The 23,057-nt window shown below is 44.0% G+C and overlaps 1 long non-coding RNA gene across 1 annotated transcript; it reads right to left on the bottom strand.

The window, feature by feature from the left end:
- Nucleotides 1–6,561: 6,561 nt before the first annotated feature.
- LOC141572874 (uncharacterized) lies at nucleotides 6,562–22,122 on the bottom strand. The gene is made up of 3 exons (XR_012498353.1): nucleotides 21,838–22,122; nucleotides 14,156–14,268; nucleotides 6,562–7,072 (listed from the first exon to the last, which is right to left on the bottom strand). It is a non-coding gene; the product is annotated as an uncharacterized LOC141572874 (long non-coding RNA).
- Between the last annotated feature and the right edge of the window lie 935 nt (nucleotides 22,123–23,057).

The following is a 23,057-nucleotide window of genomic DNA, read 5'->3' as shown; positions in this document are numbered from 1 at the left end:
TTTGAACATTCTTGCTGCAAAGAAGAAACTTTGGGTGATTACTCAGAGACGGCTTCAGTGTAGATGTCAACACAGGCAAACAGAACTGGAGACAAAAAACTCCCTTAATCAGTGGACACGCCTGGAGAGGGAGGTGCTGGACAGGCCACGTGAGTCGTGCTCTGGGGGTCCAGGCACTGAAGACAAAGGAATGCCAGCAAAGGAGGGCCGTGACAGTTTGCTGTCATTCTAGAAGGAAGAGCAGGGGTGTCAACACATTTCTGATGCAAGGTTGATGGGGACCCTATGCATCCAAATGAAATCACTGAGAGACACATGCATCTCAGGTTAGGGACCAGGAAGCAGACTGGGGACCGGTGCCTGTGGAAGGGGGTAAGGAGGCAGAGCTGCACAGAGCAAGAAGTGGAGCTGCCATGCAGGTCACACAATAGCCTTGGCGACTCCGTAGTGAGCTCTGGAGCTAGACCTGCTGTCGAGAGCTGTCCCCAGTGGGGCCACCACAGCCAGGCCTTTGTGCTCTCTTGTGTTGGCCAAGGGTTCAGGCTGTCCACGAGGAATGGGACTCACCCAACCGCAGGGGCGTGTGCTGCTGGCTGCCCTCCTCCCTGATCAGTCTTGTTGGAATGTCCATATTCTGTGCCAGGTTTTAGTTCTGAAATGGGGACCCCTGTGTCCCAGAGGGGACTTGTGGGACCCTGGTGAGCCCTTGGTGTCTTGAGAAACCCTGTCCCTGGGGATGGCTCCCTGGAGGAGAACGTGCCTGAGGACAGAGACTGGTGAGGCCTGAATGTGGCCTTCCTGGGCAGCCTTTGGTGTCGTAAGCAGATGCCCCATCCTTCACAGGAGGGAGGTGCCGTTTTAAAGTACAGAGTGAACAGTTCCCTTAAGCTCTGTCTCCCTTCTCAGAGAGCCCAGCCTACAAGCATGGATGGACGTCAGCTTGTCCCCTTCCCGTTGCATTACCTGGACACAGCGCTCATCTTCTCTGAGTCTCACCTCAAAAAATGTGGCCAGTATCCTCCTGGGTGTGTTGCTTTAGGCTTAAGTGCAAGGCTGATAAGTGCATGGGATTTGTGCATGGAGAGCACACCCGTTAGATGGTATTGCCATTACTGTCAGCTTCACGAACTAAAAGCCCAGGAGAAATGGGATTCTGCTTTTATCTGGGTTCGCAAACCTCGACAATGGACTTCCCATGGAAGAGAGAAGTCAGGTTCCTCCTAGCGATGACAAGTGGCATAAAAATGATTTGTCACCGAGTGCCGAGTGCACATGCAGACACATGACTCACCTGCCCTCATCTGGAAGTCGCAGCAGAGGGGTGGCTGCCAAAAAAGTGGGAGCTAGTGAGTGTGGTTTACATCCAGCGTCAGCCCCACAACTCCGCTCAAAGGGGGGCTAGTTCTGTATTTGCAAACACACCAGGCCTGGTAACGTGTCGTACCCTTGGTTGCTCTCACTGAGCTCACAGTTTGGTGCGGGCAGATGCTTCTGTGGGGCTCTCTCAGGGCAGCTAAACTGGCCAATGCAAAGCAGTGACTGCAGCCCAGCTCTGTGCATGGGACAGCCCGCTGTCTCTGCTGAGGCTAATTTTCTCATTTCCTCAGTAAATATGGGTGGAGACATCGCTCTGGGCAGAGTGGTGCTATTGGACTTTTCTGCTTTGTTTTTGAGTCTTAAGTCTCAGTTCCTCCATCCATAAAAGGGGCTTTGAGATCATAATAGTGAAACTTGTGGCTGGTTTGAGGCTGGATGTGACAATGGAGGGGGACAAACCTTTCTCTGAACAGCAAAGCAGCTTTCGTCACCTGTCACTATCGATGTTATACGACTTGTCCTTGTGAGACATACTTTTCATTAACAGCCTCTTCAGTCCAAACAAACAAGCAAACAAACAGAAACTTTATCTCATAACCAAATGGGCAGTGCTGCTGGGTGGGAAACGATTCCTGCAGTTAAGACACTTGCCATATAGTCCTGTCTCTGGCTTTTTTTCCAATCATTTCTAGAAATTTCTAATTTCTGGATCTTTTGTTTTTCTACTTTGGGGCTTAAAAAATGTATGTCCCTGTTGATGCTGGCCACACACGCTGCCTGATGGGTGCCTTAATTATTAATGAATTGTTTGTGTCCACTGATTAGACCCACATTGCTTATTTTTAAACTCTGCGGTTGTTTTAGTTAAAAAATCAGGGAAAGTAAATATTTGGAAATAAAATGCAGAGGAATAACTATATTATAAGGGCTGTATTCCAGAGACAGATGAAATAAAGAAGAGAAGTAAGTATAAAAATAGGTAAGAACAAAGTATACTGAATTCTAAACACCTAAGGCAAGTCTGTGTTTAATTTTTGAATCATCCAATTAATGTGTTTCTACCTTGAACTTTTTATAAGCAGACCAGGATTCCAATACCTAAGCATGCAGTAATCCTGTGTATATTTTGCATAGCTAGTAATTGAGTGAAATGATTTGTTTAAAGAGTAAACAGGATGGTCACTCATAAATCAGAATCTCAAATTCACTCTCCACTTGAGAGTAAAAGAAAGTTTTTTCTTCATCCTTTGCCCTTACACTTTTGATTGAGTGATACTTGCTTCAGTTCAGGACAGAGCAGATTATTCCACAGGCTTCTCAGGACCCATGAGTTCTGCTAATACCAACCATTATTCAACTCGTCCTGTGGTGCTTAGCTACAAAACGTGGTGCCCTGTCTCCTGAGCACTGCCTGTCACCCAGCTGGCCACCTCCCCAGGCCAGAAGCACACGCCCTGCACAGCAGCCCTGGACGTCTCCTTGGGAGGGCAGCTGCTCAGCTTGATGGGACAAGGGTGCTGCAGAGGGGGATACCTGCTCGGAAGCCCCAAATGCCTGCAGGGCGGGTCCTTGGCATTGATTTCCTCTGTCGTATTTGTGTTTTCCTTACCCCATTTGCAGCAAGGCTCCTGAGCTCAAAAAGAGAGAAAAGTGAACCTGGTTCTCAGAGGTCAGCCTTGCCTGAGTGGCCCCTTTGCAGTTTTAAATGAAAACAAAACAAAAACCCCTCCCAAAACAGAAGCTGATGACTCCGCATCTTGGCTCACTCACTCACCTGTCCTCCCTTGGGCACGCCCATGATGCTGAGATGGCAGCCCCTGGCAGCCTGTCCCAACCCTGCTTGACACCAGCCCTGGTGATAGCCAGCACTCTTCCGGCAGGCTGGCAGATCTGGGCAGGGGGTAGGGACAGGAAGCTGCCAGCCTTCTTTGCAATTCAGATGATAATGTTCTCCTGGGCTTGTTGACCATCTGCTGGGCACACAGACATTCCTCTATGTGGTCATTAATTAATGTCCTAACTACCAAGCCACACCACACGTGCAGCCCTGGTGTTTCTGAGGCACTCGGCTACACAGTCAGTGCCACTGTGTTTCTTTCAGTCTAAGACTCTTTGCTACTTGAATGTGGCCTGCTCTGCAGTACGTTTGAAGTTGTTAAGACAGCATTTTACATCATAAACTCATTTTATTTAATTGCTCAGAGGTCAGTCAAGCGAATAACATCTGAATGTTTATTTTCAATGTATTCCCTAAAACGTAACGTTGAATCCAAGCCACACAAATGTTTATTACTTTAACAATCTGGTGACTATAGCTGAGGCTTATGGCGTAAAGACAACTGCTCTTAGGTGTTCGCAATTCAGTCTCAGTTCTTCTTGACAACAACACCTGCCTTTCCAGGTCAGAGACTGAATCACCATCGTGGTCCCAAACTCTGAAAACTTGGTTGGTCAAGACCCTGAACTTGGGTTGGTAGGTGCTCTGTTTAAATCCACTATGGGACCTTGGGTACATCGCAAAACATGTTTGTGTTTCAGCAGCCTTCTCTTTGAAATGGAATTTCGGCTAAGTGACTGTTACACAGTGTGTCATGCCAGGTGGCATGCGGGGACTCTGGTCTCACGCCCCACATAAGAATGCAGGATATGGTGAGGCCAAAAAGGAACACCCACAGAGCCATAGATAGGGGGGTCCATACCACTATAGTCTCACTGGAGGCTGGGTTGGAGACACAGGAAGCAGGAGCCACACAATCCGCAACCTGCCACCCGCTTCTCTGCCAACCAACCAACCCCTTGCTAACTGCAATCCGCTCTTGCTAGCTTAGCCACCATCTTCTTGCTAGCCCCCATTTTTCTTGCTAGCCCCCATTTGCTGCTAGCGTAGCCACAGCAGTTACATTAGTGGCCAATGGCTCACTGGTTTAGCCACAGCTGATGACCATTCAATCACAGTTGATGGCCACTTACTACCGGAGTGAGCACCTTTCCATGTGAGGCTGAGGGCCCGGAAACTGCACTCCTGGCTTTGTCCCCACAGTGACCCCTATAGCCCCTTTCAGCTAAAGATCGTTAAGTTTGCAGTCACTGTGCAGAAGCTGGCGGGTGGGACTTGCATTGCCAACGTGATCCGAGGGATGTACTGTGGACTGAATGTCTGTGTCCCCCCAAATTCACACATTGAAACCCTACTCCCCCCCAATGTGGTGGCATTAAGAGGTGGGGCCTTTGCAAGTGACTAGGATTAGATGAGGTTATGAGGGTGGGACCCTCAGGGGCGAGCTTGGCGCCCTTGTAGAGTCACCAGAGCTTGTTCACCCCCCTCCCTCCGCCGTGTGAGGACACAGCAAGATGGTGTTTGTCTGCAGGCCGTGAGGGGGGCTCTCACCAGGCGCCCCGATCTTAGACTTCCAGCTTCCAGAACTGGGAGAAAGAAACTTTCTGTTGCCATGAGCCTCCCAGTCTGCAGGGCTTTGCTAGAGGCACCCAAATGGGTGAACTCATTCACGATGCTCGGCCCTGCTCTGGCGGGAGAAGGCTGGGAGGGGCTGGGGACTTGTGGCGTTGCGGTCTCTGCGGGTCCACGGGCCTCCTGTGGAAATGACTAGACAACAAATGAGCAGAACCAAATAATCAGCCTGCAGTGTGATTACAGGGTGAGGCCTTGCCTTCCTGCTCCCAGGAAACCATGGAGAGAAATCTTTCGGACAATTGCAGGAGACGTACACACCTAGGTATTCTTGCTTCATCAAACTCGCCTTGAAACAGCCATGCTCTTCTGTGGGGATTTGTGTAGGGCACTGGCCCCAAAGCAAGGGACGACCTCAGAGTGTGTTTGGTATAATGCAGGAGGTCAGATCTTCCTACCTCCATTCCTTTGATTTAGAAAAACTGAACAACTGGGGTAAATCTTGTAAATATGGATTCACTGTTTTCACATTCCATAGCGAACAGGCCTTTTACAGCTATCCTAGCAGACAGCCCTCAAATCAGAAAGGGCAACCCATCTACGAGTCTGGGAAAGTATGGGGAGGCGTCAAAAGTGACTTTTAAGGTCCCTGCAGTCCTGGGACAGACGACTCAATATCCTGTCGTCATGGGACTGTCGCTGGGTCCACCTGGTTCTCCTGGCTCTCTGCTTCCAGAAGTGGCCTGCGGACGGCCTAGACCTCCATCATCTCTGATGCCACAGCGAGCCTGGGCAGGGCCACCATGGCACCCCACAGGGCAGTGTTTTCACTGGATGAGGATGGCCAAGCAAAAGTTCCCAGCCACAGACCCAGCTGTGAGCAGGACTTCCTTCAATGGAAGCCTGCTTCCGAGGCATCCTCCTTAGATGACAGCTGCAGGTTGTGAGGCTCAGTGGCTCTCCAGGTGCGAGGACACCAGCTGACCTGGCTTCTGGAGTAGCAGTGAGCCCGAGGCCTGGCAGGTTCAATTCCTGGTGGAGATGGCAGGGTGAGTGGTGAATTTGGGATTGGGGTCAGGCCCAGGGGAGATGGCAGGTGACTTTAGTAGGCAGGGGAGCCAACAGTTGAAAAGTAATTTCCTCCACACTGCTGCCTCTCATGGCTTTTAATCACAGCATCGACCTCTCTGTGTCAATCTGTCACCTTAAAATACTGGCCTACGTCACCCCTTTTGGGGGACATCCCCAGGGAAGGCAGCCACTTTCCTGTCTTCAGCCCTAGCTGCAGCCACTGTTGGAGTGAGCCCCGCACATCTTTCCTGGAGGCCTAGCACGGGAAGGCCCCAGAACATGCCCACGCACGGAGTCCTTGCACAGCCTGGGGCATTCTTGGGGAAGCTCGCTACCTGTTGAGACTGCAGAATGGAGTGACATTTGCTGAGCCATGGAACAACAATCCTTCTAAACTGTTCTGAGCAGGAACACCTGTATTCACCCTTCTGGGAAATCCTGTGCTCCAGGCAGCACTTTCTACGGGGTGTCACCCTCCGTGTGTGTACCCTGCCCCCCAACTGCCTCCAAGCTGCCAGTCAGGCAGAAACACGAACTCCTCTGTTGTCACTGACTCCCAATTAAAACCAACACACACATGCAGACAACACCCATCCCAAGCAAATTCTAAAAGGAAAACAATACTTCAAAATATTTCCTTCTGGACAGCCTTTGACCTCCATCCAGGCAAACCTTGGGGAGAAATACCTATCAGGAATGGCTTCAATCTATCAAAACACCTTCTGGATTGATAAACATGCCGGGTTTATATTATGATTACTGCATACAATTTTCTGTCACTGTTAATTTATTTGGAAGTCTTAACCTGGTGGGTCTGACACCAGCAGTATTTTATAATGAGAACTGTGGAAATAAATCACCCCCCAAACAGCACAAAGAAAGCGCTCCCCAGTCATTCAGATCACAGGTGCCAGTCTCCCGGTGGGCTCAACGTGCACGCGGCTGGCCAGGCACAGCCTGCGATGCCCCCCAGACCTAAGCCCCTGAAACACTCGAAGGACGATTTGGGCTTGGGTAGCTCCTTCATCTGATGAGGTCCAAATGCTTGGATGGTGAAGGGCTAACTTCTCTCTTCACTTGGGGAAAGAAAAGGACCGAGGCCCTGAAAGATTCAATCTCCGGTGTGCTACTGGGCGCCCAGCCTGGTACAGACATGATGCTACAGGATCTGAACTTGGAGCCGAAACCCCAGAAGAAATGCTTCTTGTGCATTCTTCACGCAGACAGAGGCTGAGGCAGGCCAGTGGTCTTGAGGTGGGTGCTTTGAAGGGCGACCTGGAGAAAACCAAGGACAGTGAAACACGTAGGTGGCTGGGTGCAGGCGGGTCTCTGGCCAGAGGCCCCACCCCAGCCTGTGGCACGGAGGGGGTCAGGGCACAGGCACGCCCGGCCCTGTGGACCGCTGGGCTCCATTATGCTGCTCTTCAGTAGTTGGGGGATATCCAGACAATATTGAAACATTCCCAAATGAACTTTGCATAGAGACATTTTCATTCGCTGCCTCCCTCCTCATGCATATTAACAAATGGTATGCGCGGCCTCATTTAATTCACTGGTTTTACATTCGGATCACTTTCTCTTTTACAGCTATTTTTACCGGGCTTCATTAATCTTTGTTGAATACAATGGCATACATCTTTAATGCGGCCGCTGTCAAGCCATATTTCAGCCAGAGCTGCAAACTGAATGACAGCAAGCAATATTAATAAATTTAACATAGACTATATCAATTTTTAACAGAATGAATGTGGAAAGCTAAATGTATTATTTTTCGTTTAAATCATAGGGTTTATCACCGTTTAAGTAGCAGCGATTTCGGGGGGGAAACTTGTGACGTGCCATACAAATAGATTTACATCTCATTAATAAGTAAATTAGGCAAATGCCTTTCAAGTTCAGACAAGTACATAAGTGTAATCTCCATATTAAAGAAGTAGTCTTTGATAAACCACTGAGGAATTGTGGCAGCTAGGGATGTGACATGTTGCCAGGGCTGGCCCGGTCTGCAGGCCCACCTTTAATTACACCGCTTCATTACTAAAGAGATAAGTGTCTCTCCAGTTAAGATTCTATAAATGAGCAGCATGCCAGCACCTCCCAAATCATTTTTGCAGGAACCATGAAAAGGTGGCAACGGTTATGAGCAAAAACGAATTATCACCTGTTCTTTCTCTTTTCCTACCCCCTAACAACATTAAAATATTGAGATGAACTCCCCTCAAATCTTTGAAAGGAATGATCCAAAGGGGGTGCTAAAGAAAAGGGGAGGGAGAGTGTGTGTGGGGGGAACAACAACAAAAAAACCCCCTCTGATTTAAAAAAAAAATTTTCTCTTCATAAATCCCAACAGAGATAATTTGCTGTAAAATGTAAACCCAGTGAGAACTTGTCTGTCTGTGTTAAAAGTTACGGTTGGCAGGAGGCATGTTTTTGCAGTAGCTTTAGCGATTATAGGAAATTACATGCAAAGCCAGAGTTCTGATCCTAAGTTAATTTATAATTGGAAAAAACTTATTAATTAGCTATGTCACTCTAATTAAGAATTAGAAGAGTGTGCATTAGGAAGTCAGTCAGTAGCCAACTGACTGGAGTTTCTGAAAGCCCCGAAGAGACAGCTGCTCAGCCTTGCCGGGTATCTGCTGGCTTCTTCCGGGAGCCCTGCACACACAGTGACGAGCCAGTCCTGTGTAGAAGCTCCAGGCAAAGGCTGGACCTGGAGAAGCAGAATCTAGAGTGTTCGTGGGCTGGCCACCCTGGAGGCACGGCCACCCGCCCAGCTTCTGCGTTGGACCCTCTACCTTCTCCACACACACACACCTCTAGGTGCATATGCTGGCCCACTGTGTCCACCTGGTTCTACTTTTATTTCCAAAGTGGCTCGTCTTCCTCTGCATTTTTAAAAAGCACCCTTCTTATGGCTTTCTCTCTATCCACGGACAGATTCAAAAGAGGATTGAATATGAAAGTATTTTAAAGGCCAGAAGTTTTCCAAAAACACATGTTTAATTAAAAACAAAATTTTAGAATCTTTAATTTCAGGGCCCTCCAGGCTTGGTGGCTGAATTTTGCATCTTCCTAGGCAAACCTGGGACTGTGGAATGCCTCTTCTATTCTGATCGGTCATTAAGACAGAAAATGAAATAAAAAAGCACAAACAACAAGATGAAAGCTACCGTCTTAAGTTCAGTGTTCACTGCAAAAAAAAAAAAAAAAAAAAAGATTAATTTTTTTTTTTTTTTTTTTTTTAACCCAACCTAAACCTTTCCTATCTGTAAGGGTCATTTTCCATGTACAGGTTTGCTTTCAATTAGGGCAGAACAAAAGCTCAAGTGGGCATTGGAGAGAAGTCAGTTTTCTTATTTGAATACCAAAAAAGGTGTCCCTCAGATAATGATGCTTAAAAAAAGAAAAGGAAAAAAAAAATCTCTGCATTAGCACATTTCTACCATTCTATTCCACTTGCTGGCAAATCACGAGATTCCTGATACACTTATCTTTTGTTGTCTGCTCTAAGCCTATTATTCATTTTAAATTAGAGGCAAAGTGGTGTGTTTAAAAGTAATTCAAATGGGAAGTAGTCTTTCTTTAAAATCAGGGGCTTTAATCCCCTTTCACAGTCCTCAGCCTGTAGTTAGTTAAAAGGATGAGGTCGTGTAGGATAAGGGAGCAACTTGCTAGATATTTGGGGGGTTGCGTGTAATGAAACTCCAGGGGCAAAGGAACCCCTGGATTCCCGAATCCCTCCCAGCACTCAGTTAACTCCCCGGATTGTCAACAGAACTTGGGAAGTTCCCAGGGCAGCCTGTGTTCGGAATGCAGTCCGAGGCCCCTTAGGCTTTGCTCCAAGTCCCAGCAAATATCTCCACATTCTAAAAGGGATGACATTCTAAAAGACAAATGTATTTTAAAGTTAAGCCTGAAGATTGCTGAGTTTATCCTGTAAAGATTAAACACTCTAGAACCTATGGCCTTTCTAGTTTAAACACCCATGTAGAGGGTCCCAGAAAACCCATGCAGGAAGGTGGACTCACGTGCCAGCATCCAGGATAAGGAAATGCACAGGCTCCTGAGACGTGGGGCATGATCTCAGGTCCCAAGGCAAGTTACTGGTGGCTGTTCTCTCCTGCCGTGCCCTTGATCTTCATCCCGGTCCCCGCCTCTGACACCCCAGAACACTTCCCATGTGTGCCTGGTGAATGTGCAACCTCGCTGCATGGATGCCAAGTCCTCAGATAGGCCTGCCTCCAATACCTGCGTGTCAGAGGACCCCCAGCTCCAGCTAAGCTTCCGCTCTGCCGGTGAGAACTTGTCTTTGTTTCTACATCCCCAGAATCCAGCACAAGGCAATAGTAGGTGTTTCACCTGTCAGTGAACAGACAATGGAGCAGATGACCCAGAACTTGAACTTGGTCTTAAGACCCACCCAGCCCCTCAGAAGCACCTGCCTCCCTTCTATCCCACCATCACTGGATGAGGGGGAGACTCCTGCTCCCCTTAACTGCTGGCATTTTGAGGGAGACCCTCCAACATACTTTGGGGGGCCTCAACTTCTTATGAGTAGAAGGGGCCTCTTAGCTCAGATGCTCTGCGGAAGGAGCTGAGTCCGGGGTGTTGCCCCATGACCTCAACTGCAAGCAGGTGAAGTATTGGGGGGCCCTTAGCCATCCTCAGCCTGCCGAGGTTCCCCACCCTGTGCATTCTGGGAAAACTTGGCTGGTTAAGGTTGGTGGAGGAAAGGGAAAATTACCAGAGGATGGAGGGCAACCTGTGTCATTGGATGGAGGTGTTCTAGAAAAAATATCAGGTCACCAAAGCTTGCTCATTTGCTACCCACTACTTTCTCACATTGTTTAGGATATGCTAACTCAATGCAGTGAGTTCAGAAGAGCAAAAGGAAATAACCATTAGGATGGGGGAGCACATTTTTCATTATTTGAAAAAAAAAACCTCAACGTTGTATACTTGCAAAATTTAAGAATTTAAAAGAATTACTATAAATATTAGAAATAATAAGATTTCAGTGACATAATTTAAAATAAATAAACAAAAATCAATTTACCTTTTTATATGCCAACAATCATCATTTGATAATAAAATAGAGATAAGGGTCCAGTGACAATAGCGACACCGCTGTATAAACCACTGAGCAATATAATAATTACCAAGAAACGCAGAGGAAAATACACGAAGAAAACAATGAAAACCTAATAAGAGACATAAAACAGGATTTGAATAAATGATATGCAAACCATGCTTTTAGAAAGACTCAATACTGTAGAGATGAGAATCCTCCCCAAATGATTTTCTAGGCTCCACATCATCCCAATAAAATTCCAACAGGGCATTTTTTTGTGGGGTAGGTTGTAGCAATGGACAAAATGAGTTCTAAGGTTAATGTAAAAGATAAACATGCAAAATAGTCAGAACATTTCTGGACCAACAGTATGAATATTGAGGAGGGGCAGGCTGTACCAGATACTAGACACACTGTGGAACTAACCAATGCAAGGCAGGGATGGTGCAAAACGAGATCAACAAAACAAGAAAGAATGAAAAAACCCCGAGTGTGTGAAGTAATTAAGTATGTGCTTTTAGGTGGCATTTTAAATCAATGTGAGAAATAAGTTGTTTAATAAATGACGAGGAGGCCCTCAATAGACCTTTGGGGAGTGAGGTGGAAGGAGCCCAGCGTCTTTGGGGTGCCACACATAGATGTCCAGGTGTGTCTTTCACAAGGACAACAAAAGGGCTGTCTTTCACATAACTGTTATTTTATCAAAGTTTTGCACATTTGTATTTTGCCTTTGTTGACTCCAGAGATGGGTGCCTGTATGTTTGCACTGAGAATTTTCAAGCAGATGGCAGTAAAGAATCCTGGTTGAACACAAGCTCGTGCATCATGGCTATTTCCTCGCATATGACAGTCAAGTGCCTCGTTCTGACATGGTAGATATGTATCAGTGCGCTTCTGACTTAAGGGGAAGAACGGGTTCAATTATTGAACAATCTTGTTAATCTAGAAACATCCAGTAGGACCAGAGTCTCTACCAATGAGGATCACGTCCATTGATGTCCACATCCACGGTGATTTGTTGTAAACGTAAGTGAGGAAGAAAGTAAGTGGAACAAACAAACAAACAAACAAACAACAAAAGCACCTCACAACTACAAACCTATTCCGGTTAGTGTCCTGCCTAAGAATGTGAACACTTCATGCTATAGCTATTTGTTTAATTTATCACAATAATATTGCTGTGCTTCCAACAGAAACTACAAGTACTTTCAGTGTCATGAATCACTATGTAAGTACTAATATTCATTTTCTATTAATTTATTTTGTAAAAATTGTAATTTGTGCTTACTATTATTATTGATAAATAATAATATGCTAACTTATGTTTTCCCTTTTTCTTATTGGCACAATGGTACTCTGTGGGCTAGAAGCTTCCTAATGCCTCATAATACAGAGGTTGCCAAAAAAATATATACACATGACTTGTATTCATCTTTTGTCATCGGTATATATTAAGCATTACAATTTTAATACAGTTTTTTTCCTGTCTTAAAATGTGTACACATTTTTGGGGGCACCTTCTGTATATACCAAAATTAAGTCCAGATGTATTACAGCTTTAATATGAAAAGTAAAGCTACAGATGAAATAGAAGAAATAAATACATGATCTTGAGAAGGAGAGTATTTTTAAGCTTAAATCAGAGGGTGAAACCATAAGCAAAAAGAAATAAAGAGATTTAGCTAGGAAAATAAAAATCATACATACCTTAACAAACAAGCAAAAACAATCAAAACAAACAAACACAATGCAAAAATCTGTACGGAAAATGCATCCCAGAGAGTACAGAGAAAGCCAGTAGGCTTACTGCAGAAAGGCTTCCTACAGATCAATTCAAAAAGGTTAATGCGGGATAAAAATGGTCAGAGAAATAGAAACGGAGTTAAGCAAATGGAAAGATGTTAAGAATCACTTGTAATAAGAAAATAAAAATTAACCTGAGATTGTATTTTTGCTATTAGAATGAAAACATAATAAAAAGGTGCAAAAATGAAACATGCAAAAATTAAGCTGTGAGAAATAAAATAAAATGCAATGTTGAATATGATATGAAGAAATGGATATTTTCAACTATCAGGAAGAAAGAAATGTGTACAGATTTAGTGAAAGGAAATGACCACAGTGTGGTGTAAACTTCAGTATTGTTCATAGTCATTCATTTTATTTTCAATGGTCAACTTCAGGGAATTCATGAACGATAACCATAGAGACAAGGTTTTTCTCTACATTGTTTTTAAAAGAAGAACTATTTTAAGAGACTGAAACTTTATATAGCAAAGAACTGGTAGGGCAAATTATGAAATAAGCATAAAATAAAATGCCATGTAAGATTAAAATGAGGTTGTAGGTTTGTAGTTAATATCATACAACCCTATATTGTGTTATTGTGTATTTGTGTATTGTGCATACCCATGAACCATATGCAGTGGAATTATGTACATCAAATGGTAGCGACAGTGTCTGCGTAACTTTGAATGGCTTGGCAATGAACATGCCATTCTTTTATCATTAGAAAAATCTTTATGCTATCTTTGAGGAAAATGTTTTGTTCAGATTAAAATGACATCATTCTGAAAACAGTAGTGACTGTCAACAATCCTGTTAGGGGTCTAGGCAACAAACCTGAATAAAGATGCCAGGATGTCGCCGTGCGTTGGCAGGCAACCATGTTTTGGTCTGTGGTCAGGGGCCTGGCTGGCCCAGCATCATGGACAAGTATAGTGGCCATTCAATGCACGGTGATTTCAGAGGCAGAGAACGGATGCTCCAGCCAAGCAGGAGATGGGGGGTGGACAGAGTGTGGCGAGCATGGGGGAGCCCTCTCCTTGTGCACCCCTCTAGTCCCACCCCTCGCTGCCTCTGAGTATCCAGATGCTGATTCAGTCTCACCCTCCTACCTCATCACCACCACCATCAGTGTGCTTGCGATGCCAGCCCACTCCCTTTGCTCTGTTTCCTGCTGGCTTGTGAATAGACATAGGACAAAGCTGCCAAGAAATGGGAACTTCGAATTAAATGCCAAGGAGTCAGTACCCCCAGGAAAGTTTCAGGTCTCCTTGGCTGAGCTTGTTTTCAATGTAGACCCCGGGATCCTACCCCCATATTCTGAGTCTAAGGCCAGCCAGTCTCCAGTCTCTAGAATTTCTAGGTGGTTCATGTCTGGGGGTGAACAGACACTGCAGCAGCTGCTGTTTAATGAGCAAGGTGGTTCTATCAGTAAAGGTATATCACAAGGAGTCCAATGTGCAGGATACATTACAGTAGATCCCAGGCCCTTGGCTTACCTTGAACCACCACTGCCTCACCTACCCAATGGAGTCCATGCTTTGTAGCCATTCAAAGCCGGAAACACCCGGAAGCCAGGCTAGGGTGGGTTGGCATAGGCCACCTGGAAAGGCTGAGGAAACAGAAAACAGATATTACTATTTTTTATTTTTGTATCTTTGTACTATTTCACTGGTTGTAGTGATAACATTTGCTTTTGAATTTTGGAAGAATATTAAGAATATATAAATTAAATACAATGAAGATTACAGATTGCGTGAAAACACAGAAAATTGCTTACAGTAAAATGTGTAGCGAAAAAAGCAGAATTAAAATGTGTTTAGATAGCCTGAGTTCAATCACTGAAACGAGGCCGTACCATTCCTGGTATGTGTGAGGTATTTAATAGATAGACCGTAAAGTAAATAAAGTGTATTTATTGAATGAATGAATGAATGAACACCAAGTGAATGTTTAGAAAAGACTCGAGAAAATACGGAAAATAATTTTGAGAAGGAAAGAGAATATGGGTGATTTAAAATTTTTCACTACTTTCTAAATTAAAAAAAAAATCTATATTAATCCAATATTTAAGAATAATTAAATTATAATCTATTTCTAAACCAAACGTCCAGCCTAGAGGTAATACAGGCCTGGAGGAAAGAGTTAAACTATAATGGTGAGGGAATAATTAAAAAAAAAAATTCGGACTATAAGATATTCTACAAGATAACTACCTTGGATTTTTCAAAAAGATATTGCCATAGGAAAAAAAAAAAACAAAAAAAAGTAGGGGGTGGAATATTCCAGACTAAAAGAGACTGGAGTGACATAGAAACAACCAGAAATTAATGTGGTTCTAAATTGGATTTTATCAATGACATTCTTGGGATAATTAGGACAATTAGACTTTGATCTGGGTATCAGATAATACTATGAACTTATCTATAATTGTTTTCAGTTTAGCAGTGACTATGCAGAAGGGTATATTCTTCAGTGATACACGGTGAAATATTTATAATTTAAATATCATGAGGCTTCCAACTTTCTAATAGTAAGAAAATTTTCAAATACAGAAAAAATATGTGTATAGAAACACACAGAGGGAGATAACAAATGTGGCAAAATGTGAACAATTAGAGCTAGAGTGAAGGTTCACAGCCGTTTATTGCATGGTGTTTTTCCATCATTTCTGTGTGTTTGGAAATTTTCATAATATGTATGTATAATACAAATGTGTATATATACAAAAAAGCATATACACTTATATCATATCTACATATTTTTTTCTGTATATACATATAGAAACCAGCACAGCGTCCACAGATGCCCTGGTGTTCATGGACAGTACTATTTTTGAAAAGGCCCACATTGATTTTCAACTTCTCTGTATCCTCCAGGGGAAATCGTGTGTGTGCGTCTGTGTGTGTGTGTGTGTGTGTGTGTGTGTGTGTGTGTTGGGGTGGAGGTGCTGGAAGGCAGGCAGGGTAACCACTCAAACGAACAACTGGACTGGGACCTCCAAGGGAACCCCTGGGGAAGGTGGTCCTGTGGAAATGTGGTCATGTCAGGGACTAACAGTAGAAAGAGGTGCCTCCAGTGGGGGGTGTACAAGGGACACAGAAATGCCCAATAATCAGAGAGTAATCACTAAAATTTTAGTCCTATGATATAATTGCATGACCTTTTTAAAAGATATAATTCACATAGCATAACATTCACACTCTTACAACGCATACTTCAATGAGAGTTTTGTATTTTCACAAGTTTATGCCACCATCACCACCATTTAATGCCAGAACATTGCCCTCACTCCCCCCCAGAACTCTGTACCCATTAGCAGAGACTCCTTGATTTCTCCTCCACCCAGCAACCACTGATCTACCTCCTATCTCCACGGATTTGCCTGCTGTGGACATTTCAAACAGGTGCACTCACACAACTTGAAACCTTTTGTTTCTGGCTTCTTTCACTTAGCATGATGTTTTCAAGGTTCAACAATATCAAAGCAGGTGTCAGTACTTCATTCCTCTGTTTGGCTGGACAAGTCACATTTTGTTTATTCATTTGGCAGTTGTTTCCACTTTTTGGCTATTAGGAATAATACTGCCATGAACACTTGTGTAAATTGTGTGTGTGTGTATACATGTTTTCGCTTCTCTTAGCTGTATACCTTGGAGTGGAATGAATTTCTGACTCATATGAGGAACTTCCAGACTTTTCCAAAGTAGCTGCACCATTTTCATTCCCACCAGGAATATGTGAGGGTCCCAGTTTCTCCACATTCTCGCCAACACTGGTTATTTCCTGCCTTCTTTATTACAGCCAACCTTGATGGTGTGAAGCAGTTTTGATTTGCATTTTCCTAATGACTAATGTTGAGCATCTTTGCATATGCTTATTGGCCATTTTACATATTATTTAGAGAAATGTCTATTCACATTCTTTGCATGTTTTAAATTGGGTTATTTGCATTTTGATTGTTGAATTGTAAAATTCTTTATATATTCTGGATAATACAGCCCTACAATGAACGATTTTCGACTTTTTATCCCATTCTTTGTGCTCTTCTCACTTTCTTGGTAGTGTCCTTTGAAGCACAAAACTTTTCCATTTTGATGAAGTCAAATTTATTTTATTTTATTTTATTTTTTACTTATGCTTTAGGTGTCATATCTAAGAAACATTTGCTAATCCAAGGTTACAAAGATTCAAACCTATGTTTCCTTCTAAGAATTTTACAGCTTTAGTTCTTACATTTAGGTATTTGATCCAATTGAGATAATCCTTGTATATGGTGTGAGGTAGGGGGTCACACTCCATTTGTCGCATGTAGAAATTCATTTGGCACTCTGTTTGTCGAAAAGACTGTTCTTTCTCCATAGAAATGTCTTGGCACTTGTGAAAAATCAATTGACCATACACGTGTGGATATATTTCTGGACTCTCAATTGTATTCCATTGATTTATGTGTCTACCCTTACGCCAGCACCACACTGTCTTGATTTTTGTAGCTATATATTAAGTTTGAAAATCGAAACGCGTTAGTTTCCAACTTAGATTTTTTTTCAAGGTTGTTTTAACTATTCTGAGTCCCTTGTATTTCCATATGAATTTAGGGTCAGCTTGTCAATTTCTGCAAAAAAAGCCAGCTGGAATTTTGATAGAGATTGCACTGATTCTGTAGATCAACTTGGGGAATATTGCCATTTTAACAATATGAAGTTATCTAATCCATCAACATTGGGTATCTTTCCATTTACTTAAGTCTTCCTTAATGCCTTCCAGTGATTTTTTTTGTAGTTTCCAGTGCATAAATCTTCTATTTATTTTGTTAAATTGACTCCTAAGTATTTTATTTGTTTTTTATTTTATTGTAGGTTGAATTATTTTCTTAATTTTGTTTTTAGGTCGTTCCTCACTAGTGTATAGATATAATTGATATTTTCTATAAACCTTGTATCCTGCAACTTTGCTGAACTCATTTATTAGCTCTAATACTTTTCTATGAATTCTTTAAGTATACATATAAAATGTTGTCATCTGAAAATAGAGGTAAGTTTACATCATTCTGTCCAATCTGAATATCTTTTATTTCTTTTTCTTGCCTAATTGCCCTGATAGAAGCTCCAGCAAAATGCTGAGTAACAGCTGGGAGAGTGGACATGCTTGTCCTATTCCTGATCACAGGGGGAAGTGTTATTTTACGTGTGATGTCACTTGTAGGTAACTCATAGATGTCCTTTATCATGTTGAGGGTGTTCCAATCAAATGCTAGTTTCTTGAGTATTATTTATTATTATTATTATTTGAAGCCTTTTGAAAAACATGTTGGTGGAAATCTTTAACGCAGGAAAATGTATCTCATACAATCTTAAGTTGGTGACTTAAAATGTAAAAGTTATTATCTAGTCGACATCAATTATAAATGGAGCAAAGCATGGACAGAAATAACATGGAATTAACAATATGTGAGGAATCATTGAAAAATAAACCCAATTATTCTGTGTGAGAGCCAGAGCAAGAACGAGATATGACGAGAGTGAGCACGGTGTGTGAGCTCAGGGCAGCCCAGCTGTGAGGATATATTCTAAGCAGCTGGATTGAGATCCTATGTCTCGGTTTCTGGGTGAGAAAATCAGAAAGTTCTGGAGCAGTTGGAGCCCACAAGCACAAAAGACTGAAGGGAAGGCAGGTGCTCCTGGGAGTGAGATCAAGGGACAGCAAGTCCCAAGTCACAGGTTGGAGGGAGAGTCTATCAGAGTTTAGCAGCCAGAAGCTTCCTTTAGGGGTTGGAATGGGGTCAGCCTGTGGTGGGAACAGGACTGGGAACTTAATCATATAGCAAGGGGAGCCATAACCTTTGTTGTTTTGGATGCCCTGGAAATGAGTCTAGAAAACCATGGGTTCCATGGCTTGAGCAGGCTGGTAGGTATTTGCGTCAAGTTTTAAATTCAATCCTTCCCATTCCTGAAGGTAAAATAAGAGTTGAAAACAATGTAAGAAGTGCCATAGGTAGGATCCTTCATGGTAAAAGGTGACAATGGGAGTTCCTTGAAGGCAGGGTGTCTTTCAAGTGCTGCATTCTTGAACTCCCACTGCCAAGCAAGTACCTGGACAATGTCATGTGCTCCACAAGTTTTGTTAAGGTAAATTGTGTATCAGCTTTAGGCTATGATGGCCCAGCCTCCCTGCTGCCCCCACCTAAACATTTTAACTCATATTAATAAGGGCTATTTGGACTTCTTCCTCTTAAAGGACTGAAATGGGTGTTCCTGCGGGGGAGGAGGACCCGAAGAGACCACGCCTTCAACACCTCCATTTCTCAAGGGCCTGGTACCCTGATGTGATCAATCCCTGCTGCAGACTTGAAACACAGCAAATGGTTTATGAAGCCATAAATGAATGGAAGCCCTTCCTGAAATATGAGTTCAACCACCCAGAATGCAGCTCAGAGAACAGACATAGAAGCTCAGCATTCTAGCTACTCGGCTTGTTTGAACCAATTTGCAAATTCTCTCTGAATTTTGCACCCAAAGTCTTTGTCAAAGTCCATCTGAAGAAATATTAGTACTGCTAAACTATTTCGTTTTCCTTAAAATAGGGCCAATAGACTTTATTTGTAAAGGACCAGAGAGTACATATTTTAGGCACTGGGGCCGTATACTCTCTGTCATAACTACTCAACTCTGTCATTGTAACATGAAAGCTGCCATAGACAATACTTAAAGGAATGTCCCATGGGGTTCTAGTAAATCTTTATTTATGGACACCAAAATTTGGATTTCCTATGATTTTCGCATGTAAAAAAATATTCTTCTTCTTTTGCTGCATTTTTCTAACCATTTAAAAATGTAAACCCTATTCTTAGTACATAGCTATTTAAAAAAAGGTGGGGGGGTAGATTTGGACAAGGGGCCATACTGTGCACACCTGTTTTAAAAAATGAACTTGAGAGACCAAAATCAATAGTCATCGTACAACTCATTCATGTGAGCGATTTTCTCTTCCCCAAGTAGCACAATCACCAGACTCTTTGCAGGAATGAAATAAGCAATCTTTTCAGAACTCAACCCATTGTCTCCCCCTCCGTCTATCACTTAACAATACCAGTTTGTTTTGTTTTGTTTTGTTTTTCCCCAGCAACACTTGCCTCCCTGATTCCCAGTTAGTGCTCCACTCCTCGGAGACACACATCCTGCTGGCCGGAGCTCACCTGTGACTGCCAGGGCCAGGAAAGCCAAAGCCCCATAAAATGGCTTCCCTCTTTTAGTTAGAGAAAGAGCAAAGTTTCGATGTGCTTCTTTTTAAAATGCAACAATGTAAAGGTCACAGAGGAGGAGATGAAACTCGGAGTTGTAATAAGGAAGGAGAAATAAAAAATAATGACAGAAATAAATTGTCATAAGAGAGGATACAGTTATGATTTATTGTGATATTCTACAAATTTGGAGGTGATTAAAAGCCACCTAAAATTCACATTAACAAGTCACATAAAAATGGAATTAAACTAGTGGGCATAATGTGGCAGGGTATAAAGAAAAATCATGACAGAAATAAATTGACAGAAGAATGATACTATTCAAGTTTTACTCTGCCATGCCACCCTGACAGCAGCCTAGTATTTTAATTTCAGAGTTGTGGTTGAGTTTTTGGAGTTCATTAAAGGCCCACATTAAGAATCTCATAAAAGTGAGAAGAAATTAGTGACCATAATGTGGCAGAGGAAATAAAGAAACAATAATGACAGAAATAAATTGACAGAAGAATGATACACTTAATGTTTCACTCTGACACCCTCTATTAATAGGCCTCTGCAAGCTGGAACAAATGTCATTCATATTTTAGCCAAAGTATACCACTAATTAGGCCAGCTCTCTGCACTGGAATTAGAGTTGAGATCCCTCACCTTTAGAGTGGATTCATTTGAATTCTAAAGAAAAGAGCTGGTGACAGAAAAAAAAACTTTCTACTTGGGCTTTTCTAATGAGATAAAATTCCCCCTTCTCCCCATTTCGCAGCTATAATTGCTGATTATGTTGTTACATAGCCGCGCTCTCGGCTCTCTCCTCCCGTCATTACAATCTAGGCTGGCAGATCAGGGCGCTTCAAACGCAGACTGCAGTGGTTTGAGTCTAATTTAGCGCTCATTTAGGCCGCAGGTACCACACAAGGTAAACACTGTATTGTTATAATTAATTACCCCTTAGGCCTCGCCAGGCCATCTCTGTTTCAGCTGACCCTTATAATAATAAGGCTTCCGGGCATATTGTATTTCTTTTGACAGATTAATTAGAAATTCAGCCGTGGAGGTACAAAGCAACTCGGTCATGAATATTTAAATGGCCTGACACAAAAAATCATGAAAGGGCTGCTGAACTACATGACGGACAGGGGATATTAGGCAAGTGACTCTAATCAATAATCTCTTGATCTCTTACATATTAATACACTGCCTGCTGTTATTAAGCTCCGTAATAAGGAAGGGGAGAGAAAGTTAGTGTAACTCTGCTGTAGGCCTCGGCGAGCCCCCAGTGACTAGCTAACTGACTGAGAAAATGCGCAGAGGAGCGGGGCCTCAGCCTCTTCAATCTAATCCAATCTTAAGGAATGGCAGCTCTGAGTAGCGCCGACTGGATAATTATTGGCGCTGACAAGGTGAGGGCGTTTGCAGGCAAATGAGCTCGGAAGCGGGCGCAGTCCCCAGACCACCCAGCGCAGGGCACGGGAACGTCAGCCGCGCTGCTGCTCTACTGGTCGGGGCTTGGGGGGGGGACCCCGGGGGTGGGGGCGGAGCCCTGCCGAGCCGAGCCGGGGCGGGGGGCGCCCGGGGCCAGGAGCTCCCGTGCCTGTTGTCGGAGCCACTCTAACACCAAGTCACGAGATTTACTCCGGCTCCCTCTGCTCATCGCTTCCAACACCAAGGCCGCGGAGTGAATTAAGTAGCAGAGGCAGCTGAATCTCATCTAAATTCATTAAGGGAGTGAGTCCTCTCCACCCCCCCGCAAGCTGCACTCCCTGTCACTCTGGATGCCCCCCACTGCCCACGTGGGCCTGCCGCTGTCCTGCCGCGGCCCCAGACCTGGGCGCTGGGCTGACCCAACAACAGGTGCCTGCAGAGGGCCCGGGTCAACAGCAGCAGAGGCCATCGGAAGCCGTCCTAAGAGCCCTCTGTGCTGGGAGACTTGGGATGAGGACTCACCTTGCAGCTGCCTGTGCATCTCAGTCAAGGGCTTTGCTTGATTCTTCCGGGTTCTTCTTTGCACGCTTTGAACAATGCCTTCCTACCTGGGAAAAGGCAAGCCTGCCAGCCTAGACCAAGCCTAGGGGCCATGGGCCCAAGAACTTGATTTCTCAGCTTCCACTTGGGGAGGTCTGGCGCCCGACTGAAAGTAGCAGCTGGCAAAGGCGGACTCGACCAGGAGGAGGAAATGGAGGGACTTTGTGGGGGATTCTGGGAGGGAAGAGGCAGGAAAAGAAGAGGTGAGAGTCCAAGGTCCAACCGCAGTTTGGGAGGCGGAGGTTCTGAGTTCTGAAAACAGTTGAGAAATGTGTTTAAAGGAATAGGGTCATCAAATACTCCATTTCTGGTTTCCTTCCGGTGATGGCAGCCTTTCCATCTACTCCAGATGTGGGATCTGTCCTATTACCCGGGATGTGGGATACACCCATCTATCCCTAGTCAGGAAACTCTGATTCTCCTGAGAGTGAATTTCATTTGCTTGTGTGACTTTTTGTATGTTTGATTTTAGTTTTTTAGTGGAAATTAAAGGAAAGAATAATTTTCATGCCTGTGTCAACCTGGTGCAAAACATAAGGGAAGAAAAGATCCAATGAAATTCATCAGAAGTAGGGATGTCTAGCCATTCTGGGACCATCAGTTCCTGGGAATTGTGGGTGACTGGGGGAGGCTTTTGATGGCCCAGTGTGAGCACCCACCCTGTGATTGTGGGGAAAGGACCACAGCTGGCCCAGGTGGCATGAGTGCCTTTCTCTGACTGTAGCCTATTTTATTTAGAGTTGTTTCCTATTTCTCCTGTTCTGTATCCTCAAGTGGCTACCCGGCTAGCAGGGAGCTCATGCTGTCCAAGGAAGGCCCTGCCATTTGAGACCTGTATCACCCAAGGCTGCTTGCATAGGTTCTGGTCAGGGCCCCAATTCTAGTCTCTCAAGAGATACAATACACAGGGAAGTTCCCCAGAACGGCCTGAGCCCCAGTGTGCCACAGCATGACACCTGCAGGCCACAGGAGCTTCTCGCAACATGTGACGTCTCTGAGCCTCAGTTTCCCCATCTACATTTGCCACCGACATTTACCATGGTCATTAAATGACACAACCCATTTCCAAGTGCCTTGTACTTAAAACACGGTCTGTCCTTTGTTCCCTTCAACAATTATTCCAGCTGAGGCCCCACATCGCT

Source organism: Rhinolophus sinicus, linkage group LG07, assembly GCF_036562045.2.
Source record: "Rhinolophus sinicus isolate RSC01 linkage group LG07, ASM3656204v1, whole genome shotgun sequence".
Classification (NCBI taxonomy): domain Eukaryota; kingdom Metazoa; phylum Chordata; class Mammalia; order Chiroptera; family Rhinolophidae; genus Rhinolophus; species Rhinolophus sinicus.
This window is presented reverse-complemented; position numbering and strand designations above follow the sequence as displayed.